Source organism: Ctenopharyngodon idella, chromosome 2 (genome assembly GCF_019924925.1).
Source record: "Ctenopharyngodon idella isolate HZGC_01 chromosome 2, HZGC01, whole genome shotgun sequence".
Classification (NCBI taxonomy): domain Eukaryota; kingdom Metazoa; phylum Chordata; class Actinopteri; order Cypriniformes; family Xenocyprididae; genus Ctenopharyngodon; species Ctenopharyngodon idella.
This window is the reverse complement of record NC_067221.1, coordinates 28,066,499-28,087,068: the sequence shown is the minus strand read 5'-3', so window position 1 is coordinate 28,087,068 and position 20,570 is coordinate 28,066,499. Positions and strand designations below refer to the sequence as shown.

The 20,570-nt window shown below is 38.1% G+C and overlaps 1 protein-coding gene across 4 annotated transcripts in view; it reads left to right on the top strand.

The window, feature by feature from the left end:
- The window catches only part of gjc2 (gap junction protein gamma 2), a 321,138-nt gene that overhangs the window by 94,074 nt on the left and 206,494 nt on the right, over nt 1-20,570 (top strand). For 3 of the 4 annotated variants that reach the window (XR_007927298.1, XM_051878568.1, XM_051878577.1), the window contains exon 2: nt 18,520-18,647. The exons of the other annotated variant lie outside the window; for it this stretch is intronic. The gene's annotated coding sequence lies outside the window, so the exon portion shown is untranslated. The remainder of the gene's footprint in view (nt 1-18,519; nt 18,648-20,570) is intronic. 4 annotated transcript variants of the gene reach the window in all.

The following is a 20,570-nucleotide window of genomic DNA, read 5'->3' as shown; positions in this document are numbered from 1 at the left end:
GCTGACCCCTCACGAAATGTCAACTTCCTCTTTCAGGAGGGGAGCTGAAGGCCCATCAGCCACTTCCTCTACTTCTCTCTGCATTCATATCTTGTTGAACAGATTTCAGTCTATTTACTCCCATTTGTCAAGGCGTCTGTTTCAGAATCTGCCTGGTCTGAAATGTAAACATTCAAGAGAACCACATAATTCAAATTAAACCCACAGCTCTTTATTTTCATTCATTCATTTTTCCTTAACCCATCTTTATATAAATGTCCCTTAATTCCAGAAGTCTCATCTGGTTAACACAACAGCAGTTCTTCATTCTATTAATAAGCTTAGGTCTTGGGGGGTGCTGCTGAGGTGCGTGAGTAGATGTGTTTCATCGAGCTCCTCCACGCCAAGTTTTTAAATTAGTAAAATTAGACGCCGTCTTTATTTTTATTTCACATCAGGGCTCCAGACTGCGCCTAAAACGGTCGCATTTGCGACTAAAAATATTAATTTGCGAGTGATATTTTTGCTGAGGTCGCCATTGGCGACCATACAAAATTCACACGTTATGACTGTAAAATTTGAATGTTATTTGCATGTTCTGTGACCAGTATCACAGCATTTTCTGTGTTGACGTAATTAAAGAGATTGTGTGAAAGTTTCACTGAGTTTCCAAAATATGAACGGGTATGGAAAAATATCACACCAAACATCAGACACAAAAGATCTAGCGCTGATAAAAGCTGACTGTGTTGTCGCCTGCGTCGGTGCAAAAAAGCTGCATTTAAACACACCGACTTCTACTGTAAAGGAGACAACTGCCTATTTCTTCATGTAAATTCGTCTAATAGGCTATTCGTCATTCAAAAGGGGAAACCGGCTCTGCAGATAGACACACAATGCAGCGCGTGCTTACCATTTCGAATATCAATCATGCTGATCACTTTCATTATTCCACTCCGCTCATGCTCATCAGATAAATTTAAGGTCATAAAATGTCTTAAGTACTTTAAATGGTATAACAAGAGTATTAATGATCATTTTAAGGCGTCTTATATTTTGTGGATGGAAAAACAAATCGCGATTCTCTAATGTGATTATTAACATTAATTTCATTAAATAAATGTGAGCGCTGCATGTTTTAAAGTCAAAAGATGGCGTTGTTGCGCGTTCTTAAGGCTCTGCAACAGTCAGAACAGCTCGCAATCAATGATTAGCGCACATTTGTCAACAGATTGTTTATGAACTAATGCTGATCAATTATGACAAAGTTCACTTTATATTATTTATATTATAATGTGTTGTAAGCGGTTGTAAAAACATATTTTTTCCTCATCTTCCTCATCTGAACTTGAATTAGCAGCAAAAATAGAGCACATGCATTTCAAAATAAGAGTCCCGCTGTGTTTCGGCATGTTCATTAGTGGTATGTATAGCAATTTCCCCTGTTATTTGGTTACACCAAATTTAATATTTATTTATACATTTATTTCCATTTATTTATATTCATTTTCATTTGATTCAGAGTAAACTGTTGTAGCTTCAGGAAGGAAAGACTAAGAACTAGTGTTGTCACGGTACCAAAATTCCAGTAGTCGGTACCAATACCATGAAAATTTGACGGTTCTCGGTACCAATTTCGGTACCACAGCAAAATCTGTTGGAACTATTTTATACAGCCTATTTTAAAAACATATTAAATATGATTTGGAGCATGTGTGTATAGGCTACCTCAATGAAATAAATTTTGAAATATAAAAAAAAAAAAAAAAAATGCTCAAACATCCATTTTGTACTGTTGAAAAACCAGCATATGCTGGTTAAGGTAGGTTTTGAAGCTGGTATGCTAGTTTGAGCTGGTTCATGCTGGTCAAGTGCTGGTCCTATGCAGGTCCTATGCTGGTGCTTAGAATTAAGGCCTATGCTGGTGCTTAGAATTAAGGCCAAAAAGTCCTATCTTGGTCTCGTCAGACCAGAGAATCTTATTTCTCACCATCTTGGAGTCCTTCAGGTGTTTTTTCATGTGTCTTGCACTGAGGAGAGGCTTCCGTCGGGCCACTCTGCCATAAAGCCCCGACTGGTGGAGGGCTGCAGTGATGGTTGACTTTCTACAACTTTCTCCCATATACCGACTGCATCTCTGGAGCTCAGCCACAGTGATCTTTGGGATCTTCTTTACCTCTCTCACCAAGGCTCTTCTCCCCCGATAGCTCAGTTTGGCCGGACGGCCAGCTCTAGGAAGGGTTCTGGTTGTCCCAAACGTCTTCCATTTAAGGATTATGGAGGCCACTGTGCTCTTAGGAACCTTAAGTGCAGCAGAATTTTTTTTGTAACCTTGGCCAGATCTGTGCCTTGCCACAATTCTGTCTCTGAGCTCTTCAGGCAGTTCCTTTGACCTCATGATTCTCATTTGCTCTGACATGCACTGTGAGCTGTAAGGTCTTATATAGACAGGTGTGTGGCTTTCCTAATCAAGTCTAATCAGTATAATCAAACACAGCTGGACTCAAATGAAGGTGTAGAACCATCTCAAGGATGATCAGAAGAAATGGACAGCACCTGAGTTAAATATATGAGTGTCACAGCAAAGGGTCTGAATACTTAGGACCATGTGATATTTCAGTTTTTCTTTTTTAATAAATCAAAAATGTCAACAATTCTGTGTTTTTCTGTCAATATGGGGTGCTGTGTGTACATTAATGAGGAAAAAAAATTAACTTAAATGATTTTAGCAAATGGCTGCAATATAACAAAGAGTGAAAAATTTAAGGGGGTCTGAATACTTTCCGTACCCACTGTAATATCTAAATCAAACTGTAATATCCGTGATGTCCAAAACGCCAGTTTTTCCAATAATACAATATTTGTCTCTGAGATGAAGTGTAGTTGAATAAAATCCTAAAGTACTGTATTTTAAATTTAGACTTAAATACAGCTTAAATACAGAGTAAATGTATAAATATGAATGTATATATTTTCACAGTTAACATTTCATTTAACATAACAAACAAGGTTAACTAGTTGCTAACGATATAAAACTAACATTACATAGTTTAACCATACATATTTTGGTCCAGTGTCCCGTCGTCGCTGGCAGTGAAGCATGTGAAAACCCAATAGAAATTCATTAAACTTTAAAATGCACACACAAACGTCAACTGTCAGCTGTGTGTCACACAGCCGCTAGCCATGTGACGACGCTCGGTTCATTGTTGCCACGTCTGGGATTGGGATACTTTTACACTTGTGCTGTGATTATGCTACTTTTGGGATGGTTTTGTTGCGCAGACCTGGAAACCCTCCACTCCAAAGCCCCACCACTTTCATGCACTCCGAAGTGCGTAGCCCCTGAATTGGGACACAGCTCAATGCTTATTGTATCGGATGCGTAAAGCCCTACCGGCCGATAAATGAAGAGCAGTATGAGTTAAACCGTCCAACTGGGGGGGGGGTCCGTGCTGCCTCCGACGGGATTGTGCATCGGCAGGTAGACGGGCCCTACCGGCCGATTGATGTGGAGCGCGTGATTTGGAGCGCTCGATCGGGAGGGCTCTGGTTATGTCCGACAGGAGACCAATGCTCACGGTGTCAAACGGGTGAGCCCTACCGACCAAAAGACGAAGGGGCGGCGTGGTTTAGGAATGACCAAAAGGGGCCCACTCAGCTTCCGCCGGGAGTGGCTCCCGGCGAAGGGTAAGTGAGTCCCATTGGCCGATGATGGGATGAAAGAAATTGGAATGCCCGGCCAGGAGAGCTCTTCTATGGGAGTCCAAGGCTCCAGGAGACCAATGCTCAAGGCCTCAGACGGGTAAGCCTCGCCGGACGAGGAAAGAAGCACGGACCAGGAGGCTCTCGCAGCGTCCGATGGGAGACCAAGGCTCATGACGTCAGACGGGTAAACCTCGCTGGCAGACAGGCAGAAAGTAAAGCACAGAAGAGCGACCGGGAGGCTCTTGCGGCATCAGATGGGAGACCAAGGCTCCAGGAGACCAATGCTTGTGGCATCAGATGGGTAAGCCTCGCCGGACAGAGAAGGATAACAAGATGGAAGCTGACCAGGAGGGCTCTCGCTGCATCCGACAGGAGATCAAGACTCACTGTGTCGGACGGGTAAGCCTCGCTGAACGGAAAAAGTTAAAAAGATCGAAACTGGAAAAGATGGAAAGAGGGCTCTCGCTGCATCCGACGGGAGATCAATACTTATGGCATTGGACGGGTAAGCCTCGCCGGATGAGGAAGGAGAAAAGATGGAAACTGACCAAGAGGGCTCTCGCAGTATCCGATGGGAAATCAAAACACGCAGCATCGGACAGGTAAGCCTCGTCAGCGGTGGAGAGAAAGGTGTTTTTTTTTTGTTTGTTTTTTTCCTCCCCAGAAAACTGAGCTTCAGCGGAAGCAGAGGGGACATTACTGCTGCAGCAGTGGACAAATTTAGCTATAGAACTAGGCTCCTATGGCAGCGGAGGGGACATCGTTGCTGCTGCAGTGGAAGGGTCAGCCAGACAAACTGAGCTCCTGTAGGTGCATGGAGATAACACTGCTACTGCAGTGTAAGAACAGCGTGGGCTCCTGTGGGATTGGATGAGAAGATGCTGCTGCAGCAGTGAGGTAGAATATTTTCACTATTTTAGTGGATTGATGGTGTTAATTGAGGCAGATATGGTGAGCTTGTAGGATTGAGCGAGAGAACAAGCTGAAGCTGAAGAATTTGGCTGGTAAGGGTTTGTTGAGCTTCTTTAACATGGAAGCGATTGGATTGGATAGGATATAGATCTTTAAAGCCTCTGATGGCCAGCGACCAGTGTGTTTGAATCTGATGCTGGGAGAGGCCTTTTGGGGCAGCTGTGGTTCCTTGTCGCTGCTTGCTTAGTTGGGGACACTTGATATTAAACAATGTTTTGATCTGCCTTCATTGTCTTCACTGCACACCACTGTATGCGAACTGAACTGACCTGGATGATGACATCACTGTTTCCTCCAGAGCTGTTGTATAGATAAATGAACTATATGAATAACTAATGGTTTTTATGATGGAATGAATCAATACTGAACTTACTTAAGCTGGACAATGACACTATTTTCTTCTAGAGCTGCTGTGCAACCAAAATTATTTTCTTCTATAACTGTAAAGCTGCCCCGACACAGCCTGCATGTAAAAGCTCTATAAAGGTGACTTGATTTTATTTGGTTGCTGCTCCTATGCGTAACAAATAATTGGAAAAGTGAATAGGTTGGGTCAGGGTCCACCTTTGGAGCCAGCGGCCTGAATTTCAGATAAAATCTGTGCTCTGATCTTGCTGGCGACCTCCATAAAGCAAACAAAACAAGATAATTGTAACAACAATTTAATAAAATAACACATAATACCAACACTTCATATTAGGGTTGCACGGTGTACCAGTACTACGGTAGTATTGCGATACTAAAGCTTCAAAATACTGGCGATGCCATTGTATTTTTAAAAAAAAATTTAAACGGTAGTATTGTCGGTACGGTAGTACCGCAAGGAATGTTGTATGTGCGTCAGGTACACTTTGTTTGAACACGCATGCCTGCAAAAAAATTACAAGAGACTGACGTTGCCTGTCTGCTGTGCCCTGTGTAGTAAATGCTGTGTAGAATTAGCGCCTTATTGTTCCCCAATGTTTCAGTTAATGAGTTAAATGAGATAAAGTTGCACTTGCACTTTGTTTTTCGTGCTGCATTTTATCAGGAGAAAGGTCTGAAATTATTATTATTTTTTTTTTTTTTTTTCAAGCATCACTTAATCAACATCATAATATCTTTATATAAGAATGAATTCTAAGTTTTCCTGTTGCTCATTTGACCACTTCTGGAACAGGTGTAATAGTTTGTTTCTAGAAACATCTTTGCTAAGACGATTCAGACAAATGCAGTTCCTTTGCACTCGGTTCTTATCAATGTTTTTTTTTTTTTTTTTTTAAACATTATAATTGTATTATATGTTTGAGTACTGCTTTCCAGTCAGGGTTGGAAATTTCATGCCGGCAAAAATGCTCCTGATAGTTCGTGACACAAGCAAGAGCGTTGTTTTTGTTTTGTTTCTAAATGAATCTGTTCATCTGTTTTGAACAAATCGGGCAAGTCGCTGACTAACTAAGCTATTCATTAAAACAGTCATTTGCTTCGTTCCTGAATGAACCAGCCGTTTTGAACGAATCGGTTAAAGGATTCAGTGACTTAATCATTAATACTTGCTGCCCTCCTGGTGACTTTAGTCTCCCATCTTGAAGTGCAAATGCATAAATGCTATGTCACTTCATGCAGCTTCTGTGCTACTGTGCATTGCTGAATTTTGTTTACAATGATTCGTTTGATTGGTAACAAAAGCCTGTTCTCATTCTCATTAATGAAGTATTCAGAGAAAAATCTGGTCTGTTTTCATGGATTTATGAAAGTTTGGTTCATTTTGTATACTACAAGGTATCGCAATACTTCAGCTGATATAGTATTTTCTAATGGTATTAGATAATTTGTTAATAGCATTTAACACTTTCAATAAAACAGTTGCAATTGGTTGGTAAAATGTTTTTCCATGCATGCTTGAACTGACTATACGGTGCATTTACACCCTTCTGACCAGTAGACATCACCGGCGTGTGACGTTCTGAGTGAAACAGTGAATAATTTTTTCGAAGCGATTGGTTCAATTGATTCAAAAGCTTCATTTCTCCCATCACTAGGAGGAACCCCAGTGGTGAAAAGAGTACTGAAAATTTGTACTGTTACATTGCTGAAATAATACTCAATTACAAGTAAGAGTACTGGTGTCAAAAAAGTACTCAAGTAAAAGTACAAATTACTCTTCTCAAAAACTACTCAAAGTACTAAAATTACTAATTACTTTTTAGCTGGCGATATTTAATAAATTATCAAAAAATATTCAATCAAATCATAGATTTAAGTAGAAAATAGCTACTTTAAACAAAGCACTTTAACCTTATTGATGAAGTGCATGAATTAGTGGTCACAATACTGCAATTTCTAACTTCAATACAATATCTTGAAAATGATCAATATTCAGTATAATTTTAAATACCATGGGGAAAACCACCACATACTGTATACCATAGATATATTAATATCTAATTTTTTTGTCCATCCATTTTGTCAAGGCAATCATTATTTTCAAGCTTCAAAAAGCACAAGACTTGTGACAATAATCAATTTAAATGGAGCGGTTTAATTCAAGTCTTCTGAAGAGACGTCCGCTTTATACAATGAACAGATTTTAATTTAGGCTTTTATTTGTATATTTAAACATTGATCAATTACCTTTACATTAAAGATTTCCTCACTCTGTGTATTTGTGTCTTTACAATAGGGTAACTTTGTTGCAGTAGCTCACACACCGCACAAGAAAGCTTGATTTCAAACTGAATTAAATTTAAAAAAAATACAAGTAAACAGTCAGTAATAAAATAAGAATTTTTTTTTTTTTACCAAAATTCAGTTGAGGTATTTGAAATATGACAACACTGAATTTTTAAATGCCGTGTATCTTACAGGATTAGTTCACAGAAAAATGAAAATTCTGTCATTGATTTCTCACCCTCATGTTGTTCCACACCCTTCGTTCATCTTCAGAACACAAATTAAGATATTTTTGATGAAATCCGAGAGCTTTCTGACCCTCCATAGACAGCAACATTACTACCACATTCAAGGTCTAGAAAGGTATTAAAGACATTGTTAAAATAGTTTATGTAACTACAGTGGTTCCACCTTAATGTTATGAAGCGACGAGAATACTTTTTGTGCACAAAAATAAATAAATAAATAACGCCTTTATTCAACAATTTCTTCTCTTTCATGTCAGTCTCTGACACTGTTGACGTAGTAAACAGTGCAGCACTTCCAGGTTCTACATCAGAATTTCGGCTCATTATTGGCCGGATTCTGTGTTAGCATCACATGCATGTGTCATGGTGCTCACATGAACAGCATCAGAGAGTGACACGGAGAGAGGAGATTGTTGAATAAAATTATTATTTTTGTTTTTTTGCACAGAAAAAGTATTCTTGTCACTTCATAACATTAAAGATGAACCACTTTAAGTAGTCACATAGGCTATTTTAACGATGTCTTTACTATCTTTCTGGGCCTTGAAAGTTGCAATTATGTTACAGTCTGGGGTCAGAAAGCTCTCGGATTTCATCAAAAATATATGACAGAAATTTCATTTTTGGGTGAACTAACCCTTTAAGAGACATATAATAGATAAAAAGAACATCAGAAAGGTTTGACCTGTAATGTCTGTACAATATAGTGATGCAGTTAGACAGACTAGGTTATTTACATGTACAAATCATACAAATGCCCCATTCTGAAACATATATTTACATTGTAAAGAAATTAAAGATCCACCTTTGATTGTTGAGAGACTTTCTGGTGCATTTCACTTATAGCCAATAAGATTTCCTGTAGCATTTTCATTGGTCAGGCTTGGAGGTCTATTCTGATTGATAACTTTTGACAACGTTTAATTTAAGAGCACGGAGAGATTCACGATTGCACACTACACAGTCTGACAGCGCGCACTCAATATCTGAGTGATAGGAGAGGCAGTTCACTTGTATATTTGAGAGCTCGCGTCGTTTTCTGCGCGTTACAATAATGCGCTCTACATTTGTAATTAAAATACGCCATAGAAATCTGCGGGTATGATTAAATATTATGCGCAATACCTGCAATCTCGCGCTGACATTCAGACTCTGTAACTGAAACGTGTGAGTGACAGGAGGAGGAGGCGGGTGTGTGTCAAACTCGCTGCCTGGGAGATGAGAGAATGAGAACGCGCCGCTGGTAAAATATCAGGGCTTTCATTGGTCCGTTTAAGATCGGATTTCTTTATTGGCTACCGATATGCCGGTCAAAGGTTTGCATATTCAAATTGTTGGAGGTATAGTAACGGAATGTGATTTTACAAGTAGCAAAGTAGATTACTTAGCTTAATTTGTACTTAAGTACAAGTAAATTTACAGATTTGAAAACGTACTCAAAAAAGTACAAAAACCCGAAAAAGCTACTTAATTACAGTAACGCGAGGAACCCTCAACTTAACAGTTATTTTCATCAGTTATCTGAGTCTTTACATTACTTATTTTATACAGATGTGGTGGAATTTATTTAAATCCATTAGTGAGAACGAATACGTGTATGAATTTGTCTTACCAGTCTGTGTAGCGTCTCTAACGATAGTGAAGCTGGGTTTTGAGTTACTTCAAAACAGAAACACAAAATCGATTAGGAACTGAAAGTTATATAGCGTTATGTTTATAAATCGCAGGACACTGCTGACGATAAGTTCTTATTAAGAATTCTGAGTGTGACTGTGCGTGCGACCTGTCTGCACGTAATGTCGAGCTGTTTGTACGCGTGCGTTTAAGATAAAAGGAAGCAACGCGTTAGATTAGAAACGGCAAATCTATGAAAACGGTTCAAAACATGTAGGCTATTTCTTTCGATCAAAATTGAGTATCCAGGTAGCATAAACTGTGCTCGTGATTTAGCGACCGAAGAGAAGGGCCCGGACTTTCCTTTGCGGGAGAGCTCGATTTCAGACATGTTGGGAACGTAGGGCGGAGCCTAATGCTGATAAACTCTTAAATGAACAGAGGTAAGTCTGCTGAATTTATACCTCTTGACAATGGTTGAGTTGATTAACTGAATGCTCTCCACCTGTACTAATTAGGTTAATTATCTGAACTTGCTCCTCCCAAACTTTGTTAATAAAACATCATATCAAAGAAGGCTGTGAAAATAAATCTGCATTGTTAATCCTTTTGATCTTTTATTTAAAAAATTTACAAAAATCCAACCGTTCATTGTTGAATAAGAATTTTAAATGGGGGGGAAATCTCATTATGAAATAAATGTTTTTCTCTAATACACATTGCTCACAATTAATCATACCCTTTTATTCAATACTTTTTGCAACCTCCTTTTGCCAAGATAACAGCTCTGAGTCTTCACATAATGCCTGATGAGTTTGGAGAACACCTGACAAGAGATCAGAGACCATTCCTTCATGCAGAATCTCTCCAGATCCTTCAGATTCCCAGCTCCATGTTGGTGCTTCTTCTCTTCAGTTCACCCCACTCATTTTCTTTAGGGTTCAGGTCATGGGACTGGGATGGCCATGGCAGAAGCTTCATTTTGTGCTCAGTGACACATTTTTGTGTTGGTTTTGATGTTTGTTTTGGATCATTGTCCTGATGGAAGATCCAACCATGGTCCATTATAGGATTTCTAGCAGAAGCGGTCAGGTTTTGATTTTTTTATCTGTTAGTATTTGATAGAATCCATGATACCATGTATCTGAACAAGATGTTCAGGACCTCCAGCAGAAAAAAAAGGCCCACAACATTAAAGATCCAGCAGTATATTTCATTGTACACATTGGGTTCTTTTTATTCCTGTATGCACCAAACCAATCTTCAGTGTTTGCTGCTAAAAAGCCCATTTTTTTGTTGTTGTTTCATCTGACCATAGAATGTTTAAAAAGTAATTGACACTACTGGAACTTCAAACAGGATGGGTTCTATGGTCAGATGAAAAAAAAAGAGAACTTTTTCTTTTAAAATAACTTTTTCATTTAAAATTCGTATTCTCCAATGAACGGTTGGATTTTTGTAAATTTTTAAAATAAAAGATCAAAAGGATTAACAACGCAGATTTATTTTCACAGCCTTCTTTGGTCATATTTACAAAGGGTATGAATAATTTTGAGCACAACTGTAGATAGGAAAGGAGGGGGGAGAATTGTATTGTAAAGTCATGCAGTTTGTTTTTTGCTATAGTGGTTTGTTTTTCATTTGTAATATGTTCTTTTAAAAATTGAAACCATTGTGCAATAGAAATTTGGGTTTTATTTTTCCAGTGTATGGAAATGGTTTTCTTGGCGACAGCTAGAGACAAGAGTAGTGGAGCGGTATGTTCTATTGTATTAGGTATTGTGGGGGTATCTCCTAACAGACATAGTGATGGGATAAGAGGAATATTGCAGTTTAACATTGTCAATAATGTTTTAAAAATTTCCTTCCAGAATGAAGCAACAGGTGGACATGACCATAGTGTGTGGAGATATGTATCCGGTGTGTTAAGATTACATTGTATGCATTTATCAGATGCTACAGTACCTATTTTAAACATCGTTTGTTGAGTTAAATGTGTTCTGTGTAGGATTTTGTTTTGTATTAATTGTATATTTTTGTTTACACTGAAACTGAATGTGTTTTTACAAATTTGATTCTAAAAGTTAATGTCTGTTAATATATTGAGGTACTGTTCCCATTTTGTGGTCTTGTATTGAGCATATTTTGTCAGCAGATAATATTAAATTGTATAGTTAATTTATTATTTTTGTTGATTGTCTGATCTTTTCAACGTTGTCCAGTAGTGTTTGTGGTTGTATTTTTGTATGTCCTATTTTAGCTGTAATTGCACTTTTTTATTTGTAGGTAAAAGAAGATTTGATTTTTATCTAAGTTATAATTTTGTGATAGTTCTATGAATGATAAAAAGTTGTTGTTCAAATATAGATGATGTTCATATCTAATGTCTTTCACCATCCAAGTTTTATTAACGACTGGGAGTTTATTGATAGTAAAATCTGTATTATTCCAAATGGGTGAATAAGCATGCAGTGAAAGAGAGTAACCGGTTGTTTTATTAGTTTTCCACTAGGCTGTTAATGTTGTCTTGATTGCAGTATTTCTATGTTTTTTAATTCGCTGTTAAGGCGAGGTAAGTCAAATATTGGAATTTCCTTACATGCTGATTGTTCAAGTTGTATCCATGGATTTTGAAAGTGATTATTATTGATCCATTTGGTCAAATGAATGTAATTGCACGGCTAAATAATAATATTGAAAATTGGGTGCTGACAGTTCTCCTTGCTCTTTAGGTTTTTGTAACGTTTTTAGTGCAATTCTTGGTTTCTTATCTTTCCAGTAGAAATTGTTTATTATACTTTCAAGTGTGTTGAACCATTTTTGGGAGGTTGTATTGGAATCATTGTAAAAAGATAATTTATTTTTGGTAATATAGACATCTTGATTGTGGCTATTCGTCTGATGATTGGTAATGGCAGATGCATCCAGCATTTTAGGTCATTTTCTGTTGTTTTTAAAGCTGAGGTAAAATTAAGAGTAAACAGATCTGATATTTGAAGAGAACTGTATTCCCAAGTATGTAATGTTGCCTATTTTAAATTGGTTGTTCTTTATTTTAGCTGAATTTAAGGTTTTATTTAATAGAAATATTACTGATTTATTCCAGTTTATAGAGTAATCTAATATATTAGAGTAGTCGTTAATAAGTTTGATAAGTTCTCTAAGTGATTTTTCTGGGTTTTGAATATAAAGTAAAATGTCATCTGCATATAATGTTACAAAGTAGTGAAGATAGTGGACATCCCTGCCTAGGGGCTCGTTGTAATTGAAATGGTGGTGATGTAATATCATTTGTAATAACTGTAATTAGTGCAGTGTTCATATGTTGTGGTATGGTGGATTTGAGTTTGATGTCTTCAGTCATTCTGTAGAATAATGATGAATTTCGGCCAAAAGTGTTTGTAAAATTCTGCTGGATAACCATCCAGGCCTTGGTCTTTATTATTTGATACTGAAAAAAAAAAAAAAAAAGGGCTTTCCTATATTCCTCTAATGTCAATGGTTCTTCTAAGGATTGTATTTGAATGGGATTTAATATTTGTGTTGCTATGTTTTGGAAAAATTAGTCTATTTGCTCTTCTATTTTCCTTTTGCTTATTACTATATAATGATTGATACAAACTCCTGAATGTACTCCTTATTTATCTCTTGTGGATTATGTATTATTTTATTGTCTGAGTTTTTGATGGTTGTTATTAGAGTTTTTTCTTTATTTCGTTTGAGTAGGTTAGCTAGATATTTCCCAGATTTATCAATATGTTCAAAATGTAATCATTTTAGTCATTGTTTTTGAAATTGTACTTTCTTAAGGATAATTTCTTCTAATTTATTTTAATTTTATTTAATTTGTTTAATGTCTGCTCTCTAGGTTTTTGGGAGTATTTATTATTTAATATTTTAAATTTATTTTCTAACTCTTTTTCTTGTTGTTTATTTGTCTTGTGTTTATATGTTGAGTATGATATATTTTACCTCTTAAAACCGCTTTAGCAGTTTCCCAGAGTATTGATGCAGATATGTCTGGTGTGTCATTTATTTCTAGGAAAGATGTCCATTCTTTTGTAAAGTACTCATTAAATTCTTTATCTTGTAATAGGGATGTGTTCATTCTCCATCGTTGAGGTGTTTTCACATGATTTTTATTGTTGAGTATACATGAAATTGGTGCATGGTCTGAAATAATGATTGGGTTGATTTTTTTTGTGTCTGTTATATCTTGAATGATTGAATCACTTGTTAAAAAGAAATCTATACGCAAGTATGTTTTATGTACTGGTGAGAAATAAGTATAATCTCGTTGTGGGATTGTTTAGTCTCCAGCTGTAGCAAAGTCCAAGTTCAATCATATACTGTTTTATTGTATCTGTAGATTGCCATGTTTTATATTGAGTTGTGTTATTTGATTTATCTAATAAAGGATTAAGAACTGTGTTAAAATCTCCTCCGATGATGATTTTGGACTGTGGAAAAGTGGACAGTATTGAAAACACCTTGTGGCATATTTCATCATTGTCTGTGTTTGGTCAATAAATGTTAGCAATAGTCATTTCTGTATTATTTATAGATGCAAAATGAACGTCCTTCTGGATCTGATATTTCTACTTTGTTTGTAATTGATATATTTTTGTTTATTAATATCATGACTCCTCTCTTTTTTGAGTTATATGAAGCACCGTAGATATTAGTGTATTTTGTTGACTGAAATTTCTTCATTTCGGACTGAAGTAAGTGTGTTTCTTGTAGCATACATATATCAGCATTTATTTTTGTAAGATAGTTTGGTATCTTATTTCTTTTAATTGATGAGTTGATGCCCCTTACGTTCCAGCTGACAAACGTAGGGCCCTATTTTAACGATCTAAGCGCATGGTTTAAAGCGCACGGCGCAAGTGCACTTACGGCGTGTCAGAATCCACTTTTGCTAGTTTAAGGACGGGAAAAATGGTTGGTGCGCCTGGCGCATTGTCTGAAAGGGTTGTCCTTATTCTCATAATGAGTAATGGGTGTGTTTTGGGAGTAACGCACAATAAACCAACCAGAGTCTTGTCTCCCATTCCCTTTAAAAGCCAGTTGTGCTCGCGCCATGGCGTATTGGCTATTTGCAAGCGAAAAAACTGAACGCGTCTATGGTGAGGAAACAGATCTGCTCGTGCGCGAGGTTAAAGCGCGCGAGCAGACTCTCTACAGGAAAAGCCGGATTCCACCAAAGCATTTTTATCTTTATGCATACAATAATACTCTTTTACATTGTAGTCCTTTTATTTTTAATATTTGGCATGTTTGTGTGCTGCTGCGCTTCCCTGTGTGTATAACTAGCAGAATGTACGCGCGTTGTGCACCCGTCTATTAGGCGCATATTACTAATGCGCTGTTTAAATGACAAAACAAATATCGCGCCATTGACTTTAGACCAGGGTTCAGTTGGTCAATGGCGCAGTCTATTTCAGTTGCTTTGAAATAGTAACGAGCCCACAACGCGCCTGAACCTCGTTTTCAGACCAGCACGATCATAGGCGCACAAATGGGCGCAAATGCATTTGCTATTTAAACAACGTGGCGCAAGACGTGAAAATGGTAACTGCTCTGGGCTGAAACTAGCAAAAAACACTTGCGTCGCGTCTGGCGCCTCATTGCGCCGGGTGTATGATAGGGCCCTTAATGTGTGACGTATTTAGTTTATGCAAGTATATTTAAACACATACATCTATATACATTCATTTGTGGATGCATAAATACATACATATCATGTGAATGTATATTCATTTTCAAATCAGTTAATGTAGTTCCCACTTTACAGTAAACACACACCAGATGTAACATGTAAGACATTAGTGACTTTACTGACGTTAATGCTTGGGTAGAAATATGATGGACACTTTGTTTGTTATTCAGTGTTTTTAGCTGGCGACATGATGACGATTCGTTTCCCCACTTCAATCAAGCGGGGCTGATGTCTCTGTATAAGTGTCAATTTATGTACAATTTGTCTACGACCAATGAAACTCGTTTTCCCTTGCTTCTCTGGCGTTTCATGCTTGGTATAAGTTTTTATGTCTTTCCTGTATTTCTCGCAGAAACTGGTCGTTGATTCCGTAATGTGTGCCAGGAAGCTCTTTGCCTTTACTTTTGACTAATTCTTTATGTTTGTGTTCAAATTTAGCCACTATTGGTCGGTAATGTTTGATGCCTGTTAACTGGATGTTTTTTGACCAAGACAGTGGACGTGATGAAAGGTGAATTTCTCTATTGTTTCTTTTGGGATCTTCAGAGCTGAATGCATAAATATTGTCTCTTCTGGTTTGTCTTGTGTTTGTTCTGGTATGCCAGAAAAGATTAGGTTGTCATGCATACTACGACACTGAAGGTCTAATATTGCTTCTTTCATGAGTTTGTTTTCCTCTGTGATTTGGTCCAGTTGCGTTGTGATTGTTGTTATCTTGTTTTGCAGTTCTTTGTTCTCATTTTGCAGTGATTCAATTTGTTTGACTAAATTCCAGGCTCGTCTTTAGGTCATGTTTTGATGTAATGTTCGAGGACTGCCAATTTATTGTTGATTGACTTAAGTACACATACCTTTATGTTCGTTGTTGTGCTCATTTCTGATTCCATGGAATCTTCCATGCGCGGTTGTTTTTTTTTTTTTTTTTTGGCTGGGGCATGGTGAGTAATCCCAGGTAGTAACTGTCTATGAAGTATTCCAAAGTTTATTTAGTTTCTGTGGTTTGTAGAGTTGTCCGGAAAGTAGACAACCCTGCACTGTAAAACCCAATAAGTTCAGAGTACTCAAAATTATTGTAGACACCGATTACCTAAAAAAAAATTAAGTAAAGCAACTCAAATCTTTTAAGTAAAGAATAATTATAAATAATAATCAAAATATATATTTTTTTTAATTTTAGTTTTATTTAATGTTTAAGTCCACTGTACTTAAAACTATTGTTTACCAAACATAATGTTTCTTATTTTTCAATTATCTTTACAGTTAAGTGTTAGCTAGCAACAGCACACCAGCATGCACTAATATAACCATAAAAGAGACTATCATTATTTGCTTGCATGAACTGTTAATCAACATGCAGTATATATAGTCTTGATGTTTCACAGCCCATTCTTGACCTAACCACAGGCACTACTCTTCACCATGATGGTAACCCTAAAAACTTCAACATCACAGAAACACCTAAAATAACAGAACATTAAACAATAACACATCTTCCCCTGTATTAATCTTGTGAAAAAACACACAAAATAACACTCAATTTCCACATTTATTCTCCCTTACAAAGTGTGATGCAAAGCATGCTGGGAACTTGAAATCCGCTGCAACTCAGTTTAATGTTGAATGGATTCTTCTGATAACGTCAGTATAGCGAAGGGCTATTTAAAGCTGTTAGGGCTAGTCTGGATTGCAGTGAACTAGGTGTGTCGGTCAGAACACCACAGAGTGAAGTATCAATTTGAACTGGTTTATTATTACTGGTATGCAGATAGCAACATCAGAAGGGGGAGTCAGCCTTTACATGCACATTAACAAGTAGATGTTTAAGTCGAAGGGCTGTGGTGGACTTCGGAGGGCTTAGCAATGAGGCTTTCTTTGCGGCATCCAGAAGCAATGGATCTCTTTAGCTTAGTTTGAGCCTTGGGACGACCACAGATAAACATGCAAGGACTCATATGAACGATACCATGTGTGAGCTGGTTGAGCACATTCAGATAGGAGAACCTGAGGTACAGTCGAAGAGTCCTGTGTTATCCTGCGTGGGGTTTGCTCATAAATGGGTTGGATACATATCAGCTGATGAGACTTGGATGGAATGGTAAGGATGTGTGTGTGTGTGTGGTTTATCTGCAAAACACACAGCAGTACCCAACTGTCAGCAACATCATTACATTATCATCATTCACATACAACTATAGGCTGCTCCCCTCATACAATAATGTAATAATGCATAAACATGTGATATAACAGCGTACTGACTTGCATTGTTACATTTATATAATTCGAATAACACCTTCCATCACGTTTACTATCATTATTCATCTACATGCCTTACTGCAACATTATAAACATTATAATTGTGAACATCGTAGACCGAGTTAAGTGATTTAGAACTAGCACTGATGAGTCAACATCGTCTTGTAACATTATACAGCGTCTAACATTAACTGCGTCATCACTGATGATAAGCATAGATCAGCAAACATAATAGAATTAACAGTACTCACTCTTATAGGACGCACATAAACACAAGATACATCCAATCTGAGGCTGATAATAACTTTGATGCACGTCTTCAGTACTGATGAATGAAGCAAACCCGATCGTCAGCAGCGGATGATGCAATCTGTCGTTCGCTCCGTGCTAAATGAACAGCGTTCTCTTCCGTCTGTTCGCGCTACATATTTTCATAATAAGAGTCCCCGCTAGGGCAGCGCAACCACGCTCTGACATCGTTACTCTTTATGAAGTAGTCTTTTGCACAGTCAGTTATGTCGGTAACATCGGCAACAACGTGACATGGATGACGTCACTTCATATCACTCAGTAAAATTAAAAATAATAATTTAAGTATAAGGGTTTACTCAAAAATGTTGAGCTACACAAAAATAAAACTAAACTCCTCGTTCAGAAAATGTAATTGTTTTAAGATGCATCAATGATTTAACAGACGTTAATTGATGCATACTCAATCTTTATAAGTTAGTAGTATTGTTCGGGTTTACAGTGTGTCTAATTTCCCTCTTAACAGGTACTGAGCAACTCAGTCCCCCTCCTACCTTAAGCATTACTGAAGCCCCTCTATACAGTAACTTTATCCATGAAATGAATGTTTCCCCAAATCCAAATGCTTTCAAAACATTTAAAAGGTAATCATGACCCACTTGATCAATCGATAAGAAACCAATATTAAAATCATTACTCATAGAAAGATCAATTACGTCTCTTATTAGAAATAAATTATCCATTATTGAACATCCTGGAGCACAGCATGTTTGCTCATTTTTCACAACAACGCTCAAATACTTTAATCTAAACATTTAGACAATATTTTGTAATCCTGGCACATTAAAGATACCAGATGTCAATTTTTCAACAACCCTAAGTCACCAGTTTTAGGCAGAAGAGATAATACTGCTCTTTGACAGCTACTGTGTAAAATAACTTTTTTAAAACATTCACGAATCATATTATAAAAGTCTTCTCCTAAAATATTCCAAAATGATTTATAAAATTCAGAAGGCAGGCCATCTGTCCTGGGGCACGTTCTGTGGACAGTTGCTTAACAGCGTCTAAAAATGTTCCTTATAGGAAATCATCTTATCCAATGTTTTTTTCTGTCCTCAGGTTTCAATTTGGGCAGCCCTTTCAATAGCTGATCCATAATGGCAGGATCACAGTCTTTAGGCCCAAAAAATTCAGCATAAAAGTCCATTGCAAGGATTTGAAGTTAATGTACAATTGTCCTTCTGAAGGTAAAGTATAGTCTTTTGTTTTACTACTTTACGTTCCAAATTGAAAAAGAAATTTGTTGGAGCATCCATTTTTTTTGATGGAAGATATACTTGCTCGGATTAAGGCACCTTTTGCTCTTTCCTCTAAAAGTGTTTTCAGTTCCAATCTCTTTTTCTTTAAATCATTGGTTACACCCAAACATTCAATTCAAGCTAATTTTCCATTTCATTAATATCTTTCTTCAACCTCTCAATACTTCTCTTTGCAGTCACAATGTTATTATAAGAAAATTGCTGACAAAAAAAAAAAAAAATTCTTGATTTGGACTCTTCCTACTGTACCTCCCACCACTGAATTATATTTTCAAAATTGTCCTTTTCCAGTTTCCAACTCTCCCAAAAATATTTACATTTTTCACAAAATGACTTATCCTGTAACAATTTAAAATTTAAATGCCAATAAGATTTCAAATGCAAAACCCTTGTGTGACAAGCAGGGTGGGGCAAGAGCCATGAGAGAACGACGTGAGGCCAGTGGCATGAGTGATAACGAGCGTCAGCTGCGCATTGCACCGGCCTCTCACGGCTCTCGCCCCGCCCTGCTTGTCACACCTTGTTATATTAAAATCAAAGTCACTATATGATGATCAGAAAACCACAATGAAATATACCAACATCCGTAACTCTATTATTGTCCGATTTATTTACATATATTCTGTCCAATCTTGCTTCCATCACAGTAGAATCTAATATTTTAATCCATGTGTATTGCTTCGTTGCTTGATTACTATTTATCCATACATCATTCAGTTCTAGTTCTTGAGTAATCATAAGAAGCATATTACTAGACTGTAAATGAGGTTCCCTTTCAGTCGGTCACGTTCGACGTACGTCAGTAGTGACCGACGAATTGGGATATCGCTAGAGAGCCCTATCAGCTTCGAGTGAACTACAACAGGCCAATGGAGTTGGCGTGCAATATTTGCATAATGCGCACCGCCCCCGCCAGGTGGTATAAATAGGGGAGCAGATGCCATCGCACTCTGTCTTTCGCTTCGGAGCCATCTAGTTGTGTTCCAGCTTTTCAGACTTCAGAGTGAATTCGTCAAGCCTTGAGAAGGAAAACAGCGTCTTGTGTTGGTGTGACAGCACTTCAGCGAGGTCGCGAGCTTCCCGAGGAGCCTGAGCTTGAAAGCTCTCAACTGCTGTTTTTACAGCACAATTTCCAAACCCAGCTTGTTGTCTGTTGCGATTTGGGCCGGTTCCTCCGTTGTGTTTGGGGAGTGGTGTACCCGAACACATCGTGACACTCCCTGTGTGCTTCAGCACAAGAGAGCTGAATTTTCCCCTCCTAAAAGAGCTTCACAGACGAACCCTGCGTCTTTTTCAAGATGTCATTTCGTCTGTGCGTTACTGGATGCGGTCGTTCATTGGTCCCCGCTGATGGCCACAATCGCTGCATCACGTGCCTGGGCGTTCAGCACGCTGAAGCAGCTTTTGTGGATAGTTCATGTTCTCATTGTGGGAACATGATTATTGCAGTGTTGAGATCGAGACTCTCGTTCCTTGGTTCTCAGGGAGCAGGGGTCCCCTCCCCTATGCCCCGTTCCGCCGTTTTCTCTGGCTTCGGCCGGGGTGACGGTGCGTCGGCAGGGTGATCTGAGGATCACGGTCAGGGCTTCCCCGCTGAGCGCCGCTCCCTCTGGGACCGTAGAGTTGTCCGAGCCCGATCCTGAGTTGACGGCTATGCTTTCCCGGGCTGCCGTGAAGGTCGGGCTCGTCTGGAACCCTCCACCGTGTCCCGAACCTTCTCGGCTCGATGATTGGTACCTCGGGGTGGCCCGTGCTGGTCCCCAGCGCCCCGCCCCGATGCCATTCTTCCCGGAGGTGCATGATGAGGTGACCAGGTCCTGGCGGACGCCCTATAGCGTTCGTGCGAGACCT